Below are 14,230 nucleotides of genomic sequence, written 5' to 3'. Positions count from 1 at the left end.
TGGAAGGAACTGCAATAATCCTCCAGGACTGAGGAGTATTTGAGCCTTCACCCAAATAAGAGTGGTCTAAGTTGGGCTTTACGGACAATGGGCTCAAGGCCCAGGTCTCGTCTAAGTGGGTCAATGGGGTATTTTTTGGGATGTTAGTTAAGACTCTTAAAACGTGTCCTCAGCCACACCCTGCGGGGACAAGTGAACATTGCCCCATACTTTTGCCCCATACAATGCACTGTCCTAAGCCTTGGCTCTATACACCTTCAAAGTGGGAAATATCTGACTGGCTCCAGAGGCCCGGTACAATTTTAGGATAGCTGCAGAGGGCTTGTTGGGATTCAAACAAGTTCTCTAAACCTGTGACAACCAAGACATCGATTTGGTTACCTTGATTCTCAGATAAATAAACTCAGTAACATTATCTAAAGGTCTCCCTTCCAGAATTAAGGAGCCCCAAAAGGACTTATGCAGACTGATGGCCATTAACTTTGTCCTAAAGTGATTAAAAACCAAATCTTGCCCCCTGCAAAAAGCAGCAAACTTGTCCACTAGACATTGAAGGCCGCTCTAGGCTTTTGAGAACAAAAGGGTGGCACCAGCAAATACCAAAAGGGCAGTCTTATGACCGGCTATTCCAGGTGCATCATTTTGGTTGTCTTCTAAATAAAGCTAAACTTAATTTAGATATAGGGAGAATAGGGTCAGGGCACAAACACATCCCTGGCGCCCTCCATTTTAGATGGGTATCTGATCAACGAGTTCCCCACCCTTTTCCCATGTAACTTGGGTGTATTTATTCTCATGTAGATGAACCAAAGCATCCAGTAGGTCGTGAGGAACCCCTTTGCTTTTAAAGACCTCCTACAGCTTTCCATGTGGGATAAGGTCAAATGAAGACTTTTAGTCTACAAATACCAGGTATAGGTGTGATTTTTAAAAAAGGACCACCTTACAGTATGTCAATAAGAACCTAAAAACCTGGTCAATTGAACTAACCGCTTTATGAAAACCCACCTGTAAGGGGGAGAGGGCCTGATGGACCTCGATCCAACCTTCCAAGTTCCCTAGAGTTTGCCTCATAAAGACCTTTTGGGCAACATCAATAAGGCTGGTCGTCTGTAGTTTAAAGGGGAGTCCTGCAATCCTTTTTTGTGGATCGCGATGATTTTGGCTGCCTTCCAGCTACAGGGAATACTGAACCCTTGAAGGATGCAATTGGATAATATGTTAAAATATGAGGCCCAACCATCAGTATCTGCTAAAAAGAGGTCATCTGAAAAGCCTTCACACGCTGGTGCCTTATCTACTGCTATGGATTTAATTGCAGAGAAGTGTTGCTGTCCTCCAGCTTAAAGACCCCAGAGGGAACTAAATCATCAACCCGGGGTTCAGATGTTCTATCACTAACCGGACCCTGTTTGTAATGGTCCAAGAATGGGAAGTACCATAACTCAGGGGAGATGCAATCAGACATAAGCTTAGCTTTATGTTGATTGACATTGGCTACTAACTTCCAGAATATTCTACTATCGTATTGGCCAGCAGCTTCATATAAATTCTCCCTTGTGTGTGTCTCCCTATCCTTGCATGCTTATATTTGAGTCAACATTTATTCTTTCCATTTAGATCAAATCAAGTTGGAATCGCCACAAGCAAGAGCAAGACATAACTCCTCTTTCTTATCCTTGCAAGCTTTAATATACCAAGTGCCCTCAGCCTTTAAAGAAGACAAGCCAGAGACAAGGCGATGCACAAAACGATCCCCTAGCAGCTTAAAAAGGTCCTTGTTAATCGTTATGATGTTAAACTGCCATAATTCATTCATAAACAATCCACTGGCTGAGAGCTGAAAGGAAATGTCTCTCAACAATCAGATCTGATATTGTGCTCGCTAAAAGGTATTCATCGTGCACATCAAGTCATGACCGTATACAAGTCATCCTCACATCACATTACCTGGCCGAAAGCTTAGTTAATTTTGAAGTGCGTACTTGTAATCTATCTGGGATCCAATACTGCGAATAAGAATTAAGGCATCTCAGCCACCTCTGGAAATCTCACAGAATTTTGCAGCCTCAACAAATGTGGTTGAAAATGATTGACTAAGGTTGAATCGTAAAATGGTCTCTCAGACCTCAATGAAATCAAGTGATGGTGAAAACATTATACCCCTTAGTCCACACACAGCCCCTTACATTATAGAATGCATTGATGCTTCTGCTCCATCTTCTATTGCTTTAAGTCATTTTGCTCTCATTATCCTGTTGTCTTAAGTAATTTCTCTGCTCATTGTGTTGGAGATAAAGTAATAAAGCCCAGGGTTAACCCCAAGGAGGAGTTGGTCGGCCTACCCGCCCAGATAAGGAGTATGGATCACAATGTATCACAATTGGTATTTCTTTCCTCGTGTAAACCTGATATTGTAGTTAATAGATCAAACTCCCCTATGAATCTGGTCCATGTAGAGATACCAGTTGACTCCACTGGAAATTAGCCAAGTGAGCAGGGTATTTCTGTGCCTCTTCTTAAATTATTATCCTGAAATGTACCTGGACTGGGGCAAAAATTAGTTGACTCGGATTGGTTGGCATATATAGCCAAACACGCCATTTGTCTGTTACAGGGGATCTGGGCGACAGATAAGATGTTTATAGATGGATTTATAATGGGGAGGCGAAACCAGCAGCCCACTTTGGAAAGGCTAAGGGTGGGCTTATGATCTTAATTAAGAATGGATGTGTTAGCATTTCCACACTGTTGGCGATTGATAGTTTGGACTTAATGAGGATAACTGTGACCTTTTCATCAGGACTTTGTTTGCCCATTTTTAATATTCATGTCAGAAGGTCAAGGGGATCTGACAAATCTCCAACACTATCCCTCTTGGGAGGATCAATGGACACTTTGGAACTAAATACAAAAATTGTAGTAGCAGGTGATTTTAATACCTTTTTTGAACCCTCTATCTATTTAAATGAGACATTTAAAGAGGAGGATGACTCTTTGGGGATTTCCCCATTGCTAAGTCCCCAAAAAACGAATTCTCACACCTTGCATTAGAATTGGCATCGTTCACAATAGGTAGGAGCCTTAGAGCTTGCAATGGGCATACCCCTTCTGATCCTACAAGGGCAGCAACATTTAAAAGACGGGATAGCACTAGCACTATTGACTATGTCCTAGTTGATGTAAGATTATGGCCTCTCCTAGATGATGTGGAAGTGGTAACATGCTTGGATAATGACCACAACTAACTTGTAGTAACTTTGACTGGTGAGTCTCTGAGCCAAGATAAAAATCATCATACAACTATTATGCCTGCCCCTCTGGTATTGAATAACCGCCCTTATGCTTCCTGGCCGAATGTCCAGCCAAAAATTATTCATGCAAATCTATAATCTTTATGTAATGTATCTTGAGACATATGAAGGGCTGAGAGAAGGTGAAATCCCTATCCTAGATATACACACTGGTCTTTTTGACAAAGATCTGTTAAGATTCCGAATTCCCATAAGGTGGATAAATGGCTTGACCAGGCCTGTAAAACGGCGAAATTAGCCTTGAGGAAGGCTATATTAGAGGGTAATTGTGCCAACATTAAGGAGGCAAGAACCGTATAAAAATCTACTATAATTAAGGCAAAGAAGAACCGGGATAATATTTTGTGGAAAGATGTTTTGGACGCCAGTAAAAATAACGACATTAGATTATTCTGGCACCTTGTTGCCCAAACTAAGCTAGAAAATCCCAATTCGCATCACTGCATTTTTTCTCTGGATAAATGGGTGACACATTTTTCCGCTCGTTATGCTTCAGCTGGTTTTAGACCTCACTGCTCCAGTTATTGTTTTTAGCCTGGAAGAAACAACTAGGGCAATCAACTTGTTAAAATCAGTGAAAACCCCTGGCCTGGACAAAATTCCAGGAAACTGTACGAATCGGAAACTTCGATCTGAGCTGTATATTTAAATATATTGTCAAATGCTATAGCTGTTGGTGTTAAGGTCCCACACTCCTGGCTCAGTGCAGAAATTATAGCAATTCATAACAACGGTGATGGGGAGGAACCCTCGAATTATAGGCCTATTAGCCTCTTTGACAATGCTCAAAAAATCTTTTTTAAACAATTCTTAGCGAGACTCCTCGATTGGGTAAATTCTAATGACATTTTATCTCCCTTCCAGGCAGGTTTTAGAGCCGAAATCAGTACAACAGATCAGAGGTTTAGATTTGTGGTTTAATATTGGAAATATGTTTTACTTTGGAAGCAAAAACTCTATGTGGCTTTCATTGCTCTCAGAGCAGCATGTGATCTTATACCACACTCCACTCTCTGGCAAGTCCTGATAAATATGGGGGTCCCAACAAACTTAGAAGACTTAATAAATAAATTGCATGTAAATAATTTTGCTCAGGTCCGCTGGGGCCCCAATGGTGAGTTAACGGTCAGTATTCCCATTGAGAGAGGAGTTCACCAGGGCTGCGTTCTGGCACCTACTCTGTTTTGCTGTATATCAATGACATTGTTGAAGCCCTAGAACTTTGCAGAAATGTTTCTCCGGCTCTAAATAATAAGAAGATACCAATTTTACTTTTTGCAGATGACTCACTTCTTATATCCTAAATCACCCATGGGTCTCCAAATTTTAATTGATAAGTTTTTAAGTTATTGTAAATCAAGAGGCATAGAATTAAATGTAAATAAAACCAAGTTCATGGTGTTTGAAAAGACTACGAAGGGTTGTCGTAGTATTCATGTAGGCAGCGAGGCTCTTGATAGAGTACACAATTTTGACTACTTAGATGTAAGGCTCGTGGATAATTTGAGATGGTCTAGCCAACTGAAAAATCTACATTAACGATTGAGCATAGATAGAGTGCTATTTTAAGGATCTTTCACCAAACCGTGCGAAACCTGTGGATGACGCTAACACTATTACAAAAAATGATAGCAATATGTTAAAAACTAGATATTGGGCTTATATTAATGACCGTTATGTTGTAAATGGCTCTAATGGGTATGCAATAACTACATTTCTAGCCTGCAAGCAACACCCAATGTTTGAGGAATTCTTAGATTTTATATTTCCATCTTCAACATGGAAGTTGTACATAAAATTCCGCTATGGAATTTTACCACTGAGGTCCTTCACAAATAAATGGTGTACCAACCAAGATTTCAAAACTTGCCCTGCATGCGGCTTCTGCAACGAAGATGAGAAACATATATTGTTTGTCGGTGAAGAGTATTGTTTTATACGCCGCAAATGGTTAGCTCCAATCTGCCTTGACATGGCCACTCGCAGTCACTTGGAAGCATTTAGGATTTTAAAAAGTGACTCGTCGCTAAATGTAATATTTGCTGTAAGCACATTTTTACAAGCAGTGTGGTTTAAGAATCTAAAAATGTTAAACGTCATTGACTGATTTGTTTACTAACCTGGTGAGCTCTTTTTATTGACATTGATGTCATACATTTGTTATTTTGCACCATGCACAGTCAATTTATGCATTGTTGCACAACCGTTAATGTATAATCGCGGACATTATCTGTAAAAAAGTTTAGGAAGCTTATTGCATATACCTTATCGATGAAGCGCAAGGTAAGAAAGAACCACAAACCCCTAGCTATTTGTTTTTATTGCTTTTACTGCCTGTATTGCAAGCAACACATACCTTAAATATTTTGCACCTTAGTACTTGCTGTATTTTGCACATCTATTTTGTGAGCTTTTATTATATTTTTTAATGCCTGGAGGAATGCTATCTATTTTATCAAATGATTTTGTGAGTTTTTAAGAGGTGTTGCTCAACTGTAATTGCAAAAAGGAAATTATAATGATGCTATATCTTAATGCACAGATTTCTTATATGAGTCACATGCATTAGTTTTTTATGTATTACATGTGGGTCCTTTTGTTTTTATGTTTTATTGTGTATATTTTGATTGTTATTTCAACCGAATAAAGTTATTACTACTTCTAACTGCCATAAATCATCCTTAGGTTGAGCTAAAGCAAGATGTTCTAGTTCCAAAGCAGCATCCACTAGAGCTCTAGTCATAAGGGCTCTGCTGTCTATGTTTTTCGGCTACGTTGTCCGATTTAATTCTACGCTTGGCATTTGAGGGGACCATATTTGTACCCAGCGAGACCAGGACATTCACCATGAGATTAAACAGATCTTTTGAAGAACAATGGAGGGCATTGTGAACGCTATCCTCCCGGGCTACCACATTAAAATCAACGAGATTGCCCCAAAAGTGCAAAGAGATCAAGCAGTAATCAATTCTACTTGTGCAACTCAGATGATTATAGGTATGGGAAACATACAAATCCGAAGGAGTACACCCTTTACAGGCCCTCAGGCCACATGACAAGGTAAATGACATGAGCTGGCAAGCAGCACCTGTCCAGTGTTTCGCGGAGGAACCACAGCCCAAATCCATTGGTTCATATGCCGTGTTAAAATCATCGCCAAGTCATGCAAGTTGAGAGGAGCCCTAGGAAGGGTTAGTCTGGGTCTTTACCCCTGTTCTAGCCACCCAGTTATGAACGTTATATATGTAATGTGTTCAAACGCCCGCCCTGGATAAGGATATACTCAAAACCTGATGTGTAATAAAAGGCAGCACAGATATTTTGACATCTAGGGCCAATTTGAACCAGATAAGAAGGCCACCGAATGGCTAGTCCCTGCGTGCTGAAATAGCAGGTAAATTATATGTTATATAACTGAATCTGTGCAGCGGATCACACGATCAGCTTTCCTGCAAGAGACAGAGATCAAATTCATCAATAAAGTTCCCCCAATTCAGATCGCCTAGTTTGGACGTTATCCCCACTATATTCCAGGACAAGATGTTCATAAGGGAGCTAGTATTAATAAGGTTGATGAGCATTTGGAGATAAGCATGTTGTTTCACTATTATGCTCCATTCTCTACCATTCAAGTTGGAGATCCCTTTTGGTTTTTTGAGGGGGCTGAGGCGATAAATCAAGTCAATCAACCATAGAGGTAGCCATGGCATCTGGCTTTTCACAAAGTGCCATATTTGATTCAACTGGTAGATCACTAATAAGAGGGGATGTCTCTTCCCGATTAGGAAGTGATTCACCAAGAGACGAAGAGTTCAGTATAAATCTGATCTGTGAGTTAGGTGATAAAACTCTGTGCATACCTCCTAAGTTGAGCAAGCCGGCCACAAACAGATGTGCCTTCATCTCCAGTCTAACATATTAATAACACCCTTCAGGCTCAGAAAGGTTAGAAAAGCATTTTGCTTGCAAGATGTCCAATCCAACTACAGAGCAGCAGACAGAGATTGACCGTATATACGTATGCATTTGTTTAAAAAAGACTCTTTGTCTTTAAACACTTTTTTGGGTAGTGTAGGGGCTTTTATCATGTATAAGTGGTTTGTCTGGTGACTGAGGCATTGCTGGATTACAGGTAGGCCCAACTCGACCCCCCTGATTGATTCAAACCATGTTGGACCCTACTGTCCCCCCTTTCTTGTTTAAAGGACAGCGGGTGGGAGAACCTGTTAGAAATCAGGCATGAAGGCCCATTAGGATGCAGATCTTGGGGGAAGGGGGGGAAGGAGAGGTGCATGCCTTTTCATAACACTATTCATTTTTTTTGCCTTTTTTGTAAGTCTGGGCGGTGAACTCCGCTCCACTCGCGGAATTTGCCGAGTTCAACGTCAAGTTGGCGAGCACGAGCGAGGAAAATCCACCTCCCAGCAAGATTTCTCAACGCAAGTGGTCAGATTTCTCATTGTGAGTGGTCATGTATGCTTGCAACCGATTGCGTTGAGAAACTGTCCGTTCGCATTGAGAAAGCTGCTGCTCGATTAAAAGTCTACTCGAGCGGCAGAAAGGAAGCAGAGCCCGCTTGCACTGTGCATGGTGCTGTTCGCGATGATTGCACAGTGCGGACAAGCACCTAGCACTGAAAATCATTGCAAACAGCATTTATCTAACGCACTCCGGTGCTTGCAGAGCTCCTTATAGCGCAGCAGAGTTTTTTTTGCACTTCGTGGGGGTTCAGTGTAGTTGAACTACGCGAACTCAACCTAGGCTTACTTTTTTGTGGTTAATTAGTGATGTAAAGACATGACTATTAGCCCCATTGAAAGTTTTAGCTATACAGGGTGTTCTAACTCGAGCTTTGAGCTCCCTGATTTCTGTGACTAATAAAGTAATCTTGGACCTTAGGTCCCCACCTCTACATAGAGATTTTGCAAAATGTGGTCTATTTCAGAAGAGCCCGAATCCCATCCTACTTTATTTACCAATTCTGCTGAATTTACAGAGGAAGTATGCAGGACAGATAGGCGGAGAGCCTCAGCTAATTTTGGGGGCCCCCTAATGAGCCTGGAACCTGAATAGGGCTTGCAAGGGACAGGCATCAATGTACACATATTATTGAAGGAGAGAGGGGCACAGGCACAGATGCAGTATCAGTGGGTGCAGGTTGTTGTCAGGTGGTTAATAAATTGCTGTCATATAAAACTGTCCTTGTAACACTGTTAGAGGCAGAATTTGAGCTTGATGGAGCCTGAAAAATCTGGGTTACATTAGGCTTCCGTCTGTTTAGGAAAATGGAAGGTGCTTTCTTCAGCGTTTGCTACCAATTGAGGATTGCTGGGGTCAACTCCTACCAGAAGATTTTCTACTTCTTCTATGAGGTTATCAATGTTATCAATGTCCTTAAGTGTTAAACTTTCTGATTGACTGTCAGGGTGCAGATTTGTAGCCGGTTTGTGATTTTTTACCCTGAAGGGTCTTAGGTCCATATGTAGGTAAAACGTTTTTTGCGGTTCTCAAATTGCGATTTTTAGGGAATCACAATTAGAGAATCGCAAAACGCAATGTAGGTAGGATTTGCAAAATATTCTGCGAATCCTACATATTCCTTATTTGCGAATCGCTAATTGAGAGTCGCAAATAAGGAATACCTTCCCATTCATTCCAATGGGCTAGAAGGCCCATAGGAATAAATAGGAAGACATTCTCAATGTGCAATTCCCAATTAGAGAATCGCAAATTGAGAATGCAATTTCAAGGTCGCAAGGGTGTCAATAGGACACCCTATTGCACCCCTAAAATAAGCATGTGTGCACATGTGGCGCACATACATGTGCTAAGGGCATGTATGCGCGCCACATGGCACTTTGAAAAAATGCAAAAAAGTGCTTTTTTCAAAGAAATTGCAAATTAGCACAAACCTGAAATTGGTGGTAATTTGCGATTCCTTAAGCAAAAATCGCACAACTTGGGTGCTTCCTACATTGCATTTAAGGAATCGCAATTTGGCATTCCTTAAATGCATTCGCAAAATAGGGAATCACAATTTTTGCGATTCCTTATTTTGCAAATGGGTTTTTGTCTGCTACATAGCACACTGCCCAAATTGCGATCACAAACGCTGAAATTCTGCGGATTTGGCTTCCTACATATGGCCCCTAGTCGCTTTGTGCTTCCCCATAGCAAAACACAATGGGCATTCTGCCAAAGGCTGGTGTAGTGCAAAGTTCATCAGGGCATTTCAGGGAGATTGGAGCCTCTCAAACAAAGTCCGGTGTCACAGAGGAACCTGAAAACCGACTCGTAGGACTTCACCCCATAAATAAGAGGCTAAGCTAGTGGCTCAAGGAACCAAAGGTATTGTGGCAGGTTAAACTAGGATACTTGGAGCGAAAATGGCCAGTGAATCCTACCCCAGCTGGTAATCAACCACAGCTGACTTGCTCCAAAGGGGATTGTGGGACATGGAGTCCCCAGCGGCAGCTGTAACGCCTGCAGCGGCTCTCCCCAGACAGTACTGATGGTGCCAATCTTCTCCTTTACAACAGAGGGAGTCAGGAAACAGGTAACCACAAGTTAACGTTTAGGCAGGCAATTACAAACTTGCCCCAGTGTTTCTTAGTATCATATTTTTTTGTTCTGACATTAATGGCTTTGGCATGCTGGTATACATTTCTGATCTTGCCTATGTCCTCCTGGTATAAACTATTTATTGTGTAACAAATACTTTTGTAACGCTGATAGAAACTATTTTATTGTGAGACTTTTAGTTTTATCATCGCAGCCTAAAGTCTTTTATCCGGGTTCTGATGACATTGTTATCCTGGTCTAACTGGTTTCTACTTTATTATCCAGGTATACACGTTTTTTATACTGGTACAAGTAAGGTTTTATCCTAATATTTTTTATTCCTGCTATAAATCCTTTTATTTTCTGATATAAATATTTCTTCTGGTATAAATAAATTTGATAGACTTGTCTAATTGCTCTTTGTCCTCGTAGAAAAGATCTTGTTATGGCGGTATAAACTGTTTTATCCTGGTGCAAATGCATGTACTTTTGTGCTAAAAATAGTAATGGGATTCTGGTATAAATGTCTTTGTTATCGTGGTATAAGCGTATTTTTCTGATAAAATTACATTTTTATCCTGTTATTAATTTGTTATCCTTGTTAAAACAATTATGTTGTGATAGGATCTTTTTTCATTATCCTTCCATAAATGGCTGTGATATTCTGGCATAAATGTTTTGGCCTGTTATAAATGCCTTTGTTATCCTGGTATATATTTTTTATCCAGGTACAAAAACGTGTTTTAAAAAAAATCCTGGTATTATGACATTATTATCCTGGTATATGCCTTTTTAGTCTGAAATGAATAGCTTCATTATCCTTGTATTATAAATATTATTGTTTTTATCCTGGTACAAAAAACTTTTTGGCAACAACTTTTATTTCCTGATATAAATTACATGGGTAGCCTTGTGAATAAAATCCTGTCATAAATGGCTTCAGTAGTAACTTTGTTACCCTGGTATATTGTCGTGTTTACACCCTTTTATCCTGGTATAAATGCCTTTATGATCCTGGAATATTTTTTTATCCTGGTACAAATTACATTATTATTACGGTATAAATAACTTTGCTATCCTGTTATCCTGTAATAAACATGCTTTCTTCTGGGGCAAAATACATTGATATTCTGCTAAAATATCGGTTGGTAAAATTATATAACTTTGCTATTTTTTTATTAACCTACTTTTAATCAGGGTTTATCATCCTGGGACAGTTTTTGGAAATGATTTTGCTATCCAGGAATAATTACTTTTATCACGGTACTGATACCTTAATTATCCTGCAATAAACTTGATTTATTCTAGTATTAATTACATAAAGGTGTTTTTTTCTGGGTTCTTTTGTCCGCCAGGTTAGAGTTGCAGATTAGAGTCGCCATGCCAAAGAAAATTCAATTTTGAGGAAGAAAGGACTTACATTTAGGGGCTTCCCTTTAATGTAGTCAATTGCTTCTGAGTCCTCTCTATCCCAAACAGCTAGTAATCAAATCATGTCTCTTAGGTAGAGCAGTTTATTTAAGGAAACAGCATTGTATGCCAAAGAGCAAAGATAGAATGCAATTCTAGCTTCATTCTCTGTCTAATATTGTTCTTTTACAAATGTGTTCTTTATATTATGTTGATAACAATCTGGCTACGGATTGTCAAACCAATTTGAGTGAACCAATGGTGGACGAATGGTAGATTGTGGCAGTATCAGCAGTCCTCAGTTCTTAACTTTAGCTGGTGATATCAGGTGGGGCCTACCGGCCCTCGCTTTTGGCAACTACCACTTATTTTTACTCATCGGAACTTCACTCTGAGCAGGAAAGAGAAACACACAATAGGGAGGATAGGAAGATGATGAGAAGGATGGAAAAGCAGTTGCAAAGAGAAAAGCAGGGATGAAAAAGATACTGCAAGAGTGATATAAAGGTGCTGGGAGTGTGTGGTGGTGGATGAAAGAGGCATGAGGTGCAATCAAGATTACGCAGCTTTGGTATTGCACACCCCCAATGTTAGAAGCAGTTATTGTGGGCTTTTGAGAAAGGCTTTGGTACCAGCACTTACATTTTTTAGAAATACAGCCCTGCGATTGTTGGATATAACTGTTAAAGTTATGTCATTAGTTTATGTGTTTAAGTTAGTACAAATGAGTTTGCAAATGTTTCTATTATGTTGATGTGTACTCCAAGTGAGTGTGTGGAATTGGGAGTTACGTTGAGTGATTTTTACTGATGGAGCCAAGGACTGGGTAAAAACATTACATTTAGTTAATCAAGGAGTAAGGTGGCAAATGTTTTTTTTGTGTTGAAGCATAATTAGTAAGAATTAGGGATTTTGTTGATTGTGCATTAATTTGCTCATCAGCGAACTTATATTTTTTGTCAAGCAAGAGTGATGACGTCTTTTAAGTTGGAGGTTTTTAGGTACAGTTATGTGTCACCTGCAAATACAGTATGGAGCAGCCTGACATACAGGTTAAAAGGAATGGGTGATACAATTGAGCCCTGAGTGACACACAGGATATCAGAGTTTTTCAATCAGCAGATATTTGCATCTTCTCATCAACTAATGATGATTTGTCAGGAAGCATATAACCCATCTCAATTCTTGGCCACAATGGCCCGCGCAACGGTCCATGGTCGAGATTAACTTTTGGTGGATCTTTTTGCTGAATTTCACTAAGAGGCCAAGAAGAATACGAAAGCATAATCTCCCTTTCTCCAGGTTGAGGAGTACATCGCCTTGAGGTTTTATAATGATTATCTCAATGATGTAATGAATATAGAAGCAAGATTGATAATAAGAATGTGTTTCTTGTTGACATAATACATTTGTTTAAAAAAATCATTTATTTGTTTTGGCCAGCCATTATATGATTAAGATCAACCTAAATTTGGTCAATAGACTGAGGTTGAAGTTTGCATTTTTGGACATGGGAGTGATTTAGCTTGTTTGTAAAAGTTGTTTAATGCTCACTGTGAGAGTGGTGCATTTATGCACTGATTAGATCGGTGGAAAGTGTGACTGTATGATGTATGTAAGGAAATCTGTCTTTGAGTTGGTTGGTTTAAGGAATTTTGTGTTAGGAAAGTATCCAAGGTATTGTTGATTTTATGACGGACTGATGTACTGGAGGTTGTAGAGTGTGACATTTCACCCTAAATGTGATTTCTTTTGTTGCAAAGTGGGGCAGAAGTGTGTTGATTTTTTTTTAAAGATGGGAGACCTCGGTCCTTGTAATGAAGCAATTAATTTGCATGAATGCAGAAGACAAATATTAAGGTTGCATTAGTAGACACCACAAGCATGAACTATTTCCTATACATCATAACTTGCACCACCGGCACTCTACACCATGTACTATACAAACACACAATAACCACCCCACTACATACATCACCATCACCAGCTTAAGTCTACTTTACTAACTGCAACCAACTCCTACACCAGGCAAATCTATAACCTAAGGCATACCTTGGGCCAACATAAACTACACCTGGTCCAGACCAATACTGACACCTTAGACACCTTATACCTATATCACCTACTTCCTGAACTATAATCCATACCCTGCAGTGCTGCACCAGCATGTATATTGTGTATCACCATATACATTCTGCAATACTCCCTATACACTACATCCCACCTACACTTCTTTATATGTCTAATACAACCAGGCTCTGTAATCTGTTCTCCACCTACACCCTCTGCAGTACACACATACACCATCTAGAAATCAAAACGACCTTCACAAACTCTAAGGTGCATACCCTTCACCACCCACTCTGTCCTACATCACCTAAACACTGACACCTACACGACAAATTAATACTCACTAACAACACCATTGTACATATTTCCCACCACGTACCCTAACACTAGCCATGTCCTTCTATAAGTACAACCCCATAACATCTCACATTTTATATATCAAGCTTTGCCATCTACATCCTCCATCACATATACACCACATAAACAACACCCTAGACTACCTTTGTATATTCTTGACCCACCTACATCTTATACCACATTCACGCAATACTACCCATAATTTTCTGAACCTTTACCCACAAACATTCTGAATCAATGCACAAGGTCCTGAGTGCATCAAATACCTCATTTTACGGCAGTCAGACATCCCTTTATAAACTAATCTTCCTTTTGGATTGTTAAAACTGAAACTATAGATAACATAGGTTTGTTTGTTCAGATAACTTTATTCGATTCATTAGAATCATAAAAGTTTACACAATAAAACATCTAAAAACAATTACAAAATGTGCACATATTCCCTTCCTTAGATCTTAATAAACCAGCAAAATTAATCAATTTTAAAATCATCACAGCTATCCCCACCTCAGTTTGTA

General features: G+C 39.7%; 1 long non-coding RNA gene across 1 annotated transcript in view; it reads left to right on the top strand.

The window, feature by feature from the left end:
* Positions 1-14,230, top strand: part of LOC144753422 (uncharacterized) — a 489,542-nt gene that overhangs the window by 321,199 nt on the left and 154,113 nt on the right. The gene's annotated exons all lie outside the window — the stretch shown is intronic.

Source organism: Lissotriton helveticus, chromosome 5_1 (assembly GCF_964261635.1).
Source record: "Lissotriton helveticus chromosome 5_1, aLisHel1.1, whole genome shotgun sequence".
NCBI lineage: Eukaryota > Metazoa > Chordata > Amphibia > Caudata > Salamandridae > Lissotriton > Lissotriton helveticus.
The sequence above is the reverse complement of the archived record's forward strand: the minus strand, read 5'-3'. Positions and strand labels throughout refer to the sequence as shown.